The 14,935-nt window shown below is 32.7% G+C and overlaps 1 pseudogene; it reads left to right on the top strand.

Annotated features, from left to right (window-relative positions):
• LOC149557262 (nicotinamidase 1-like) overlaps positions 1–14,935 on the top strand; it is a 19,757-nt pseudogene continuing 4,822 nt past the window's right edge.

Below are 14,935 nucleotides of genomic sequence, written 5' to 3'. Positions count from 1 at the left end.
ATGGCTAGAGAATTTAGTGCTAAAAAATGGCCAATGCTATCATTTCTTGACACACATTATCCAGATAAGCCAGAGCCTCCTTATCCTCCTCATTGCATAGTAGGAACTGATGAAGCAAATCTTGTTCTAGGTTTGATTTAGCTTTTTAGTATTAATATTGTGGAATTTATTTTCTTGTTGAAAAAAAAGGTTTTACTACTATTTGAATTGTTCTTTGCTAGTATTTAACCATTTTTAACTTTTGATTGGTTTGAAAATCTCTGGTTTGGTTTATTTGCATCTTCTAACTAGATTTTCTTTAGCTTTGTGAATAAAGTGTCATATGGCAACATTTGAAGTATTGTTTAAGCATCTTGGTGATGACTAATGCTAACAAGATGGATCTTAAAACATTTGATATATTTTAGACTCGTACAACATCATTATTCTTTTTTCTTTTGTTGAGAGCTATGTATCTTATATATTTGACTAACCCTTCAAGACACAATGAATCTATTTCTTTAGAATCATGGGTACATTGTTATAATTTTTCTTAAGCTAATTCACATTTGTTATTTAATGCTCAATAGCCCTTAAATGGTTGGAGAAGAACCCAAATGTTGTCATAAGGCTCAAAGACTGTATAAATGGCTTTATTGGTTGCATTCAAAAAGATGGCTCCAATACATTTGTTGATTGGGTGAAAGCCAATGATATTCAAGTACTAGGTTTCTAAGTTTTCCATTTTGATTCTTGCATTGAATTCTTACTCTCTGATTATTATAGTTTTTGATGGTATGGTAGGTTCATTTTGTATTTTCCTTCTAGCATTTGTTTCACCTCATGCAAAATAGGCCAACCATTCAAATTTGTGAATAAGTGTTCTCAAATGCTTTTTAAATCAGTTTGTTCCTAATCATGGCAGTCTATGAGAGATAGCTAGACCGAATTTAAATAAGCATAAATAAAATTTAATATCATCCAAAGTGCTGAATATACTTGCTTTGATATCCCAATGGTAATGTGGAGTAGTCTAAAGGTTTTTTTAAATTCTTTTGATGATATGCAAATTTTAAAAGAAATTCTAAAATTTGGCCTTTTCTTCCTTTCTTTTCTTGATTCTTGTTTTAGACATCTTTTAATCTTTGCATATACATTTTTCCTTTGGTTTTTATTTTTATGCTAGCACCATTTGTCAATCTAGGTATTAGTTGTAGGCATATGTACAAACGTATGTGTTCTAGACTTGTTCTATCTGCAAGAAACCGTGGCTTTATTCCACCTTTGGAGGAAGTTGTGGTATACTCTCAAGGATGTGCAACTTATAATCTTCCTGTCAAGACTATAGAAAAATTTGAAGGTGCATTTGCTCGTCCACAGGTATGCTAAGGCCATTTTCTGTTGTTTTGGTGGGAATATTGAGATAGTAATGCGATGGTTCCTAATATTTTTTGGAATCAAATATGTTTTATGTGTTCATTTCTTTCTTTGTAATTTCCACAATTCTTGTTGCATCAAGTGGTGCAATTACAAATCATAGATTAGAGGTATCTTTTTCCAATCTATTAGTTGTTAATGATAATTTTTGTGGGAAAAAATAGCTTTCAACCATTGTTTTCTACAGGAGCTTTAATTTGATCATTTCTAGTTCTTAGATAATTTGTCTTTTTTACATGGAGGCTTGTTGGATGTCCCTATACACTATGGTTTGTGGCAGGTGAAATAAAAGGCATCATCATGGAGATACATTTTACATAAAAACATAGCTATGGGTAGTGACTTGTATGATACTTGATGTTTAGTGTTCCAAGTTAATTCAACTAGACTCTCTCAGATCCAAGTTAATTCAAGTTAATTCAAGTTATCATATATTTAAATACTTCCTTGATTTCTTCAATGAATTTTGATGCTTCATTCATGCCAAGAACATCACTTTAGAAGCATTACTAGGCATTTGCTGGGGGATTTATCCACTCTATTTTTTTTTTAAAACAGCTTAGTTTGGTCAAAATTTCCACCAATTCTTGAAAGTTTTCAACCAACAATTGGTGGAAAATTTGACCAATTATTGATAGTTTTCTACCAAGAATTGGTCAAAATTTCCACCAATTCTTGAAAGTTTTCTACCAAGAATTGGTCAAAATTTCCACCAATTCTTAAAAGTTTTCTACCAAGAATTGGTCAAGATTTCTACCAATTCTTCAAAGTTTTTGACAAAGAATTAGTCAAAATTTTGACCAATTCTTGAAAGTTTTCCACCAAGAATTGGTCGAAATGTCAACCAAAAATGACAAATTAGAGTTGGCAAAGGCAAAAAAATTTCGACAAATGTATTTATCAAAATTTTGACCACTTGCAAGTTGGTCAAAATTTCGATGAGAAAAATTGCCACCAACTTCTTGGTCAAAATTTTAACCAACATTCGTCAAAAATTGAGTCCAAATTTACTAGTGATTGATGTATATATTTAGAGGGGAGCTATTGAAAGGTGACAATCTTATCAATAGTTGGACCTGTTATCATAACAAACTACATTAAGTTGTTGTCTCAGAGTGCCAAAAGTTATGATAACGAACAAAAGGTAACTATTGAAAGGTGATGATCTTATCAATAGTAGACCCATCTCCTAACACCAAAATATGTTGGAGCATCTATTATCATGGTTCTTTAGGCCAAATTTAATAGGACACCATGAAATTAAATTGTTATGGTTCTTCAGGCCAGATCTTGCTGGACATCATAACATAAATTTATTATAGACCACTCTTAAGGTGGTGTTTAAACTTATATTAAAGTTAAAAAAAATTCTTCAATTCCCTCTTTGCTAAAGAAGAGGTGTTGAGAAATTTAGCCTCATTTTGAATCAAATCCAATTCCATATATAATATATGTAATATATATGTGTGTGTGTGTGTGTTGATAGATTTATCTTGATATTCTTAAATATATTATTCTAGGAATATCATATTGAGATGATATCTCTTCATATACTCAAGAACATAATATGTTCTATATTAATCCTTCCTAACTAAGAGGGAGTGTTAAGTTTGTAGTTACTATTAGATTGATATGATCATGAGATTCATTATTGATGGTGAATCATCATTAGATAAATATTCTTATATATATATTATATATAATATATAAAATACATATTATATTATATATATAATAATATATATATTAGACATATGGTTATTTATATTATTAATATACTAACTAATGATGATTAACTATAGAGACATGTCTCCTCCTCTCATATTTATGGGTCCTCAAATTTGCATTTGAAAAATATCTATAACAATGGCAATATAATTACATTTGCAAAATTGATCCATGTTACTCAATGAAATGTACTCTCTAAGATGAATGCAATCTCTAAGGATTTCAAAAATCTGAAGGAACAATTATTATCATGTGTTGGATAGTTTCTCAAAAATCCCCCTCTACTACCTTAGACTGAGAGCTAGCATGTTGTAAATAATTTTGGTTGTAAAAAATGCATCATTTAGAGGAGTAGTTATCTATCTATCAACAGTGGAGGTGTTATTAGTCTATTTGTATACATGATCATCATTGGTATGGAAAGAAAAATAATATGGATTTTCTCCTCTCATAGTATGTATTTGATTTTGTTATTTGCTCCTCTGATAGTATTCTCATGTTGCTATGTCATATCAGTACAAAATATGTATAAATCTTGACATTAATTGGAAAAAAATGTGAAAGCTTTTGAAATTCTCCATGTTTCTCTTATCATCATCAAAACCATCAATTTGAACAAAAAAATCTAAAGGAATCTAGTAGTTTAAGAGTTCAAGGTGATGATAAAGCCCAAGGGAAGCTACCTAAGGGAGGTAAGCTTCTAGACATGTAATCCAAATTCTCCAAGATCATAGTATAAGATTTGTACAGATGTGGAGAATCAATTCATCTTGTATAAGGATATTGTGGAATCAAGATATTGGTTTAAATGTGAGCTGACCATAGATTTTTATGCACCAAATTTCTCCAGAAGTCTTCCCATTCTAGACCATCTAGATGCATAGTTCCACCTTTGATATGATTCTGTCACAAAATTCCAAAGGTCTTCCCATTTTAGCATAGGTAAGAAGCATGCTAGAAAGGTTGTGATATCAATGACTCATTTAGTGCTGAAAATTATCGTTTTTGTAGGTGGATAAACAAGAATTTCAAGGGTACAATTATATTCATGTATAACCAAACCCCCTGACTTTGTGGATCAAAATGATTTGTATTCTACATGTTTGGCAAACTATTGTAGAAGATATTGAGAGAATGGATCACAAACAACAATTGGGATTGAAGGGAGTGAAATGGATAGAGGGTTATAGGCTCTATATATTATATTGTGCATGTATATTTTTACATGTGTGTAGCTTAGGGTTAGAGGATATACTAAATGAATATATGAAATTGATGCAGTGCAAGGCAAGAGAATCCCCAAAGAATATGTCCAAGCCCCCATCAAATAACCACACAATGGAAACAATACAACAATGTAAGATCTAATAATAATTACAACACTTTATTCATAAAAAAATTGTTTACATGCAATGTCCTCGATTGTAAGGCCTTCCAGGTTTTGGCCAAAATACAATAGTAATTACAAAAGTAGTTCTGCAAGATCCCTAAAGATCCAACCCAAACCATAGCTATTCCAGAAAGGATATGTCCAAGCCCCCATCAAATAACCACACAATGGAAACAATACAACAATTTAAGATCTAATAATAATTACAACACTTTATTCATAAAAAATTTGTTTACATGCAATGTCCCCGATTGTAAGTCCTTCTAGGTTTTGGCCAAAATACAATAGTAATTACAATAGTAGTTCTGCAAGATCCCTAAAGATCCAACCCAAACCATAGCTATTCCAGATCCACACTTTGGTAGAAACCTCCACGAAAGATCTAAACTTGTTCTCGTAAGCCCATCAAGCAATCTCCTTGTTTCCCAAGCCTCAGCTACTAGCCCTTCTCAAAGTTTTCTCCTCTAGTTCATCCTCTTCTCCAAGCTGAATGATTATGACCCATGACTCCACAAGACCCCCTACTTATACCAAACCAAGCAACAAGTCAGCCTAGTATGTTAAAAATTAAATAAAACCTTTCATTAAATGCACATTTAAGCCACAAGTCAGATTACAAAAAAATTAAATACATACAACTAAATTAAATGCCAAGGTCGGTTCACACTAGAAATCGAACACAGACAACTCAGGAAAAACTAGAACCAAGACATGACTGAGCCTCAGAAAACCATAGCCAAGTATCAACAAATCCAACAAGCATAAGCAAGCTCACATTAGTATTGTTGAGCTCTAGTATATACTGAGTCCTCTAGCAAGTGAGCCCCTTCATTAACCAAGATACTTAGTCAACATGGCAACCAAGCATACCAAGTGATGTAGTATACATCGAGCTCCCAATGTATGCTGAGTTCCCATAAGCATCATTGAGTACCACTTCTTTGGTGACCGAGTCCTCAACTCCAAAGCCAAAATACCTCCAACATGAAGGGTTGCTAACTACCCTAAGACGCTCCTGCATCAAACACTCTAGATGCAAAAATATGTTCTCAATAGATGGAAGAACATCTTATGGGATTCAACACATAAATCCCAAACTGGTTCTTCACATACATATCCTCCAAGTCTTCAACTTGCACACTCTTTCCCTTGTTTCACTTTTTCTTCTTCGCATCCATCCTCGGTGTGCTACAGGTTTTCTTTCCATGCTGATTTCTAACCCTCTTAGATTCCTTTAACTCAACTCAACTGCTAATACTTAGGTTCCTCCTACCAAGTTCTTCATTCTGCAAAGGAATCAGGGAATGCTTCCGACCACCTTTCTCAATAGTAATTACATTCTTGACACAATCATACATAGCCCTACAATCATATTGCCAAGGTCTCCCAAGTAATATTTGACAACTATTCATGTCCACAATATCACACAACACTTGATCCTTATATTGCCCAATTTGAAAATCAACAAGACATTGCTCCCTCACTTCCAAAGCATGTTCATCTCATAACCAGCCAATCCTATAAGGACAAGGATGTCTTACCCTCTTCAAACCAAGTTTTTCAACCATCTCCTTAGCAACTAGGTTATCAATACTACCACCATTCACAATCACGTTACATATTTTACCTCCATATCCACAACGAGTCTTGAACAAATTACTCCTTTGACAAGGTTCCAGTATCCTATTACCAAACAATACTCACTGAGCTAACAAACTCTCTCCCTGCTTAGGTTCACTAATACGATCTTCAACCTTATTCAAAATAGCAACTCTTCTATCACTAGCCTTAAGACATTCATAAGCTTTGTGTCCTTCATGAAATCTGAAACAAGTACCCTTAAACTCACCTCCACCTATTCTTCTCTTATGATCAATAGGTTTTGTTTCATCTTCTGCACTCGGTTTAGCCTTTGCAAAGAAATCCTTCTTCTCCTTCCCTTGAGAACTACCTTGAATCTTCCTCTTCAACTTGTCTTCTACATTTAGGGCATACTGATAAGCATCCTCAACCAAAGCAATATTCAACATACCAACCTCATCTTGAATATTGAATCTCAAACCATTAATATATCTAGCCACCTTTTCTTTAGAAAAATCTCTATGTCCAGACCAAATAGTCAACTTGTAGAAATCCTCTATATATTATTTCATAGACAAATCCTTTTGCTACAAATTTTGCAACCTCTTAAACAACTCAAGTTCATAATCAACAAGTATGAACTTAGCCTTCAGTTTTGTCACCATTAGTTTTCAACGAGTGATATTTATTTCACCTTCCTCTTCTCTATCTCTTTGAAATTCCTTCCACCAAAGAGTAGCATGTCCCTTTAGCTTAGTTTGTGCCAACCTCACTTTGAGCAGATCTCCAATATCCTCTAGCTTAAAGTAGTCTTCCAATTCTCTAATCCAATCAATCAGATCTTCAGGATTCCAATTACCTGAGAAATTAGAAATCTATATCTTATGCTTCAAATTCAACTGAGATCCAAATCTATCAAATTGACTAGTCCTATTTCCTATAGGTCTCTCCACACAATCAGTTCTATCCTCACCACTCAATCCAAAAACCTCAAAGTCTTTAGCAACTTCCTCATAAGCATCTTTAGTACATGCATGCCAAGGTACACCACCTATAACACTTATGATTTTAGCGATCATATCACTCTTCATCAGTGTCATCTTAGATCTGAATTTTGCTTTAATCTTCTCTAAGATCCTCGTCTCCAAAGCATTATGTAGATCTTCAATCACCCTTGGGTGCAATTGTCTCAAAGTCATCTTCCAAGAACTTTGCAAATCTTTTGCAACAAATTAACTAGATCTAACCTTCGATCAAATAATCTTCACCCTAGGTCTTGGTGCAAACTGCCTTAGCTTCGACGATCTCTCTACACACTCGAGAAAACCTTTGCTATGATAACCTCTGATGTAGTTTACAATAGGAGAATCCCCCAATTACCACACAACTAAAACAATACAAAAATGTAAGATATGATACCAATTACAACCCTATATTCATAAATAATTATTTACATGCAATGTCCTCGATTGTAAGGCCTTCCAGGTTTTGGCCAAAATACAATAACAATTACAAAAATAGTTCTGCAAGATCCCTAAAGATCCAACCCAAACCATAGCTAGTCTAGATCCACACTTTGGTAGAAACATCCAAGGAAGATCTAAACTTGTGCTCGCAAGCCCACTAAGCAATCTCCTTGTTTCCCAAATCTCAACTACTAGCCCTTCTCAAAGTTCTCTCCTCTACTTCATCCTCTTCTCCAAGTTGGATGATTATGACCTATGACTCCACAACACCTCCTACTTATACCCAAATAAGCCATAGGTTGGCCTAGTATGTTACAAATTAAATAAACCCTTGCATTAAATGCACATTTAAGCCACAAGTCAGCTTACAACAAAAAAAAATACATACAACTAAATTAAATGCCAAGATCGACTCACACTATAAACTGAACACAGAAAACTCGAGCAAAGTTGGAACCAAGACATGACTGAGCCTCATAAAACCACGACCAAGTATCAACAAATCCACCAAGCATAATTGAGCTCACATAAGTATTTTTGAGCTCTAGTATATACCAAGTCCTCTAGCAACTGAGCGCCTTCATCGACTAAGATACTCTATCAATATGACAACCAAGCATAATCGAGTGATGCAACATATGTTGAGCTCCCAGTTTATGTTGAGTTCCCAACTAGTACATTTGGCCTCTATTTTTTGCCAAACTTTTTGACGAGAGGCCAAATTGGCTTGTGAAGTTCTTTTTTTTTGTTTACGCTCCCAAAAATATCAAAATAGCCATAAAAATGGGATTATATTAGAAAAAAAATGAAAATTGAAACATAGTTTTCATTGTTTTATTCTGCCAAAGCACTTTTGGGTGGGAGGAGGCAGGTTCACATATAAATATTTTGGCATCACAAATCTATGGTAAGTTCTTTTTAAGTCAATGCACTGATTGCAATGCATGAAATATGGGGCGCTCCTTGATGTGCAGTTAATATGAGGAGTGAATTTGGAAAGTGTGCTAGAGTAGTGATGCAAGAAGAAAAAATTAGGCTCTCATTTGCTCTATTGTTTGAAATGTCCTTCAATACTACCTCCAACAGACTGTTGTGATACCTAGGCACTGTCAGAACCATACAGGTTTGTAAAATTAGGGTAAACAGTATTTATCATGTTCCAAATATCTATAGCCTAATATAATTGAAGGGATCACACTCATTTGTTAAAACTTCAAACAACAAATTTCTAATGTCATAACCAAAATACTAGATAGATTTTGTAACAAAAAATATTGGAAAAGGAATGATGAATAGAAAAACTAACTAGGCATCACAATAGTTACATAATCCAAGAGGAAACAACATATTCAATCATTAACCTAGATAATGAACACCAAAATATTAACTTTATTACTGAATCTATTTAATGATGTTCACATATAGATGCATTCAAACATTTGTCCATGCACCTATTCGGCCAACCCGTTCCTCCTATATTCTTCTATAGCTCTCCATTTTTCTTGTACTTCTTTCTTGACTCTGCATGCTTTCTTCCCATTTGATCACAAATGGATTCCTCTATTAGTTTTCTTAGCAATACTCTACAAACTCTTCAATGATGGGGTCTCTAGCTTCCATCTCTCTTTGATATCATTTCCATTTCTTCAGCTGTGTTCATCCTGTTTAACCTCTCTTCTATCTGCCTCAACACAACCTCATTGTACTTTTGTTCAGCCTCTCTCCTTATCGACCCATTCTCTTTATTCTGGAGATAGTCTTCCTTTCTTCCATTTTCACAACCAATTATTTTATCCATCATTTTTCCCTCCAAAATTATCTATCTTCAATTTCTCTGTCTGTTAACCTTCCAAACATCAACTCCTTACTATCCTCAAATTCTCATTACTCTTTACTCATTCATCTTTTTGTTTGACTTTCTACCCATGTGTTGATAGAAACTGTGTGTGCTCAAAGTAAATTCTAGATGCACACAACTAACAATATGAAGACTTTCTTGTACCTAGCCATAACTCAAGAAATAGTACATAAGGCCAATATCTTTCAAATCAAATTCAAATGCCAACTCCTCCTTGCACCATCCTATTAGCTCCTAATCACTAATAAGAATAAGGTCATCCACACAAAAGACTAAAATTAATAGATCAAATCTATTTAATTGATAATCATAAATACAAGTTGCATGAGGTTTTGTGAATACTAAGCAAGTGTTAGTTGCTTCAGCTAGTATGAGATCTCTAGCTTGCATGTGTGAACAAAATTAAAATTGCACATTCCATATAGTTTTTCCAAAGAACCTGTACATGTGTTTCACATATCTTATATAGATCCCACTATCAACTATGATATATAATATGTTTATTAATTTTTTTGAGAAAATTTATGAAAAGGTCAAAAATTAGGTTTTGTAGGACTATAAGGAGATTCACCCATTTGTGATCATTTTGGTAGTTTTCATTATCTATTTTTTTTCGTAAGACTTTGTGAGAGTTTTAAACATGTTAGAAAGTGATAAGACCAGCCATAGAAGATGTGGTGAGATCCTTAGGTTGTGATAAAACCAATTGATTCTATTTCAAAGGAAACCTTTAAGAAAAAGTTGGAAAACCTTGTGGTTTATTATACATTTCGTAGAGTGATTTGGTCAAGTGGTTGGATTGACCTATCTCTGAATCTTATTGGTATCAAGGTATGCAAGATGAATCTATGGGGTATGTCTAGGCCTTGTGTGGGAGATATCTCAAAGCTGACATACTTATACCTAAGGCTCAATTGTTTCTATTATGGTTTTATTATACTTATAAATTTTGCATGCTTCTTTAAACTTGCATATTTTTTTTTCTAATAGCTTAATCATTTTAAATTGGCTTCTATAAATTTCCATAAGTTTATCTTGAAAAAGGTTTTCCCTTCTTTTTGTCAAAATTCCATCCATGATTCATAGGCTGGCAGGATTTGAGCTTTGATACCATTTTAATAACATAGTTTGAATATGGATAGACAACAACTTATAAATGTTCATGAATACTATATTTTGTATATTATGTATTGTTTTGAAACATAACACAAGAAAAATGAGATTAATTAAACTATTACAACTTATTAAATATTTTTACTGTCAAGAATGGACACAATTGTTATTCCAGATGTTAATTTAAATGGTGATCTGCTCTTAAGGGTGTCCCTTTTCAAAAAGCTTGATCTCTATGCAAAGAGGGATAATGTTCAGCCCATTAAAAAAATATTTTTTTCTTTTCAAATTTCAAGTGAATGCCTTCTCTTCTCAGCATACTATATAACTCAAGCTCTCCTTTCTTGGAACATCTCAATTAGGGAAGACAACCCTCAAATGTTGACAATACTTGGGCAACTTAATTAACAAGTACAAGTCTAGCTTCTCAAATTGTGCTATGAACTGACAAATCAATACTTTAAAATTAAGGTAGATCCAAAATTCTTCTTATTCTAATTTAATTAACTATAAGCAACAGAGAAAATAAACTGTAAGCTTGATGGCCTCTTACCATGCTCATAAAACATGTCAATATCCAAACTCAAACACCATACTTCCAAATGTTCTATATGAATTTTAAGGATTTTTAAATGATTTTATTGTTGTTAAGAAGAAATTTAGGATACTCCAATTGTTTCTCAATTTCTCCATTTTGGCTAAGTGTAATGTTCCCCTGTCCAATCTTCTGCATATATAGACTCCTATGCTTCCATTGCTATGATAATGAATGTGGAGAATGCTTCTTCAAGATTCTTAATATCCTTAACACAATATATATGCTTTCCTTCGTCTATTTGTATGTTCTTTGACCATTTGATATGGTGTTAGCATATGTCTGATTATGTCTATTGTAATTTCTCAGATTATGATTTCCAATTTTATTATATAAGAATTTGATATATTGAGGAAATATAAAAGGAGCCTTGCAAAGTGTATTAATATCCTTTGAGCTCAATATATAATATAGAGGTTATTATAACTTAACTACCCCTTTGACTAACCTTTATGTCTATTTATGACATCACCAAAAATGGTATGTGGCACTTTAGAATATACCAGTTTGAAGTCGTGTGTTGTATCTATATATATGCAATTATAGAGTGGGTTGATGTCACATCCAAATTACACTAGCCAGTGCCAAATTCAATTTCATATTCCACATGTATTATTAATGAGAGTATTGGATTACATGTTGACCTAGATTATTCAATGAACATATTAATGGTATTTCTTCTGCATTGTAGAAATCCTATCACATACTATGATAGCCATGTGTGATGACTGCTCCATTGTATAACCGCTCTGAGATTGTACTTGTATATGATAATTGTTACTTTCAGTGTATGTTGGAAGTTATAGGATAAAAATGATCTCACACAAGGATATGCCATCTATGATATTCTAATGTTATATATATGCAATTGTCTTTGTTATAGGAATCATCTTTGATGTGTATCTAATGTTATATGCTCTTCAATGGATGTTGTCTCTGATATACAATTGTATTGCTCGCACCAACAGTTGCTATTGCAACCTTCAATTCTCTATAGTTGAGAGATTCCACAAAGGGAATATATAATTTATAAAATCAGTTCTTCTTATAAGCCTTTAGAGAGTCAATTAGCTTGTATAAATATGTGCTTTGGGATATGAAGAGACACAGTGGAAAGTTGTCACCTTTCATAACCGGTTTGTTTGTTCTTCATGATTATTATGAATAAATCATGGATTATTACCCAAAAACTATGAGTCATTAAGGAAAATTGATAATGTAAGCCCCATAATTTTGGCTAGTATAACAACATAGTAACAATGTATAATCTAGTACATGAATCGGAAGTGAGGCCTGATCATGTTGATGCATGGAAATACCAGTAGTGACGGTATACACACTCATCAGCTTAATATCTGGTAGAGGTGTTTATCAATGTGGTGCTCAATTCAATATGCCATTGGTGCCTCTAGTAAATTTATATACTAATCACCAATCTTCTTGCTTTATAGATGTGTGCATGTCCTGCTCTTTCAGCAACCTTCGTATAATCTTCCACTTGTTTTGGTAGAGATTATTTTTATGTGAATCGAGATGCCTATGCATTGGAGTATTTGATGATAGAGATGTTGATTTTTATCATCAATATTGCTATTTATTAATATTTTCCCTGTTCTCATTATAGATCTATTTGTTTCATGTATTTCTGATTGATACTGGTCCCTACCATAATTAATGTTTATATTATTACTGGTGATGTAAAGATATTCCTGTCTGGTCTTGTAAAATAACTGAGGAGAAATAATACAAGGTTAGATAATATATGATTAGTTTATAATGTAAATATTAATGAGTGTTAGATATTAATAGATTTATATATTGTTTTCAATCCAACTATCACCCTACCAAAATGCATCTTTATTATTAATGTTGGATGTTCTTTTAATACACTTGATATAGAATCTACAGGTTGCAAACAAATCATCCTTCTTCCACTAACGAGTCATTCCATTCAAGAAAGACCATGTCTTATGATATCAATGCACAAAAAATAGGGAATTTAATGATTTTAATGCTTTCTGTTGATCCATTCTTGCAGATTTTTATTGAAGTCTCACTGTAGCAGGCCCTTATTCTTTCCCTCAAAAAGTAACATTTATAGATTACAAATAATAATGGCTTTTTTTTTGTTTTGTTTTTCTTTGTACATCTATATCTCAACATTCCTAAAATATGAGATCCTTGTAACATGCAGGTTAATAGGGGTAGTGCCTTGTATATCTAGCTTGAACTAGTTACATATCCAGATGTTGCATCTTATTGATTCTCCTATGGCTTAAATAATTAAATCCAGATATAAAAGAGTGTTCCTTTTGATGATATGAAGATATTTTTCTTGATATAAGTTTTGAAAGTGCCATTTCAATTTTTATGTAGGAGCCCCAAGTATTTGGAAAAAAAGACTTATTTCACTACTAAGTAGTCTGGGTAAGCCATCTCTTCAATCTTTAGTTTTTATATTCCTAATTAAATTAAAGATATATATTTAGCTTTAGATTTTTCTCAATTATCTGATTTATAAATATGATTAATATGCTTCACATTAAGGGAATGATACAAGAATTTAAGTGATAGTTCCATCCAAGATTGGGCAACAAAATGATTTCAACTTTCAAACAAAGATCCAAATCACCATTGTTTCATTAGCACAAAATAGTAAGTTACCTCTTCTATGTTTACATTGCAGTTTTTGACCATGGATTTTTTTTGTAATTAGCAGTATGTTTTTTCCAAACAAATGATACATGTTCTTTCAAATCTATCAAAAACCATCATTCTCTTATCACTTGGGTTTTCTTAGATAAAACTTCAAGGTGACTAGCAACTCTAGTATGATGTAAGTCACAAAATATAGTGCACAAAAATATAACTCACATAATATGCACTCCTCATAATAAATTGTTGAGTGTGAATGCACATTATCACTAACAAATGGAAGCTTCAGGAAGGAATGAGAATTTTTTAATGTTGGTTGGATATTTCCTCGTAACTATCATTATTGAGCCATGGAGTTGTAGAAATGAGGTATTATTAGTGTCTAGAGGAGGTTCCACTTGGCGTAGAAGCAATATTATTTCTTTAAAAACATAAGGAGGTCACCATCCTCTATTGGAACTTCTAGATCCTGAAGATCATAGAAAACCCAAAAAGTGCCTAGAGCTACTAATTCAAATGTGCTTGTTTTTTATATAACTATTTCTAATTATATTGTTATAGATCCATTTTCATGGGACCCTTTAATCCTTAATTATTTGTATACTATGAATAGTATAACAAACTAAATGCATAGATATCTGGACTATCACTCCATGACAATGACTTCTAATTCAATATTTATTTAAGCTATCGAGAGTGACTTATTAATGGTAATATCTTCACCTTGTTGGTTGTCACTGGAATTCTTAAGTTGTTTATTAATTTTTATTCTCTTAATATCAAGTGTCATTGTTGAACATTGGATCAACAATTCCCTTTAGTAGGCACTGTTTCTTATTTTATCAATGCAAGAATGATTGAATGGAGATTGTGATAGATTCAAGGAATATGGTTATGTATTCTCATCATTATTTTTTATACTTTCATTTTTAATTTTCTAGTTGATAAGCTACTACTTGGAAAGGGACCCCTTATCATGATGTGAAATTTGTAGTACCTGAGCCTAGGCATGCCATGTTCTCTACAAGGTTCTTTTGTTCCCAGATATTCTTGAAAATCATTACAAGGAAACTAATAGAAAAAATTGAGTTTTTAAATAATAAAGGCTTATATAATAACTCAGAAGTTCTTGT

The sequence above is a fragment of the Cupressus sempervirens genome, chromosome 5 (genome assembly GCF_028749045.1).
Source record: "Cupressus sempervirens isolate cs-2001-9-10 chromosome 5, ASM2874904v1, whole genome shotgun sequence".
Classification (NCBI taxonomy): domain Eukaryota; kingdom Viridiplantae; phylum Streptophyta; class Pinopsida; order Cupressales; family Cupressaceae; genus Cupressus; species Cupressus sempervirens.
The sequence above is the reverse complement of the archived record's forward strand: the minus strand, read 5'-3'. Positions and strand labels throughout refer to the sequence as shown.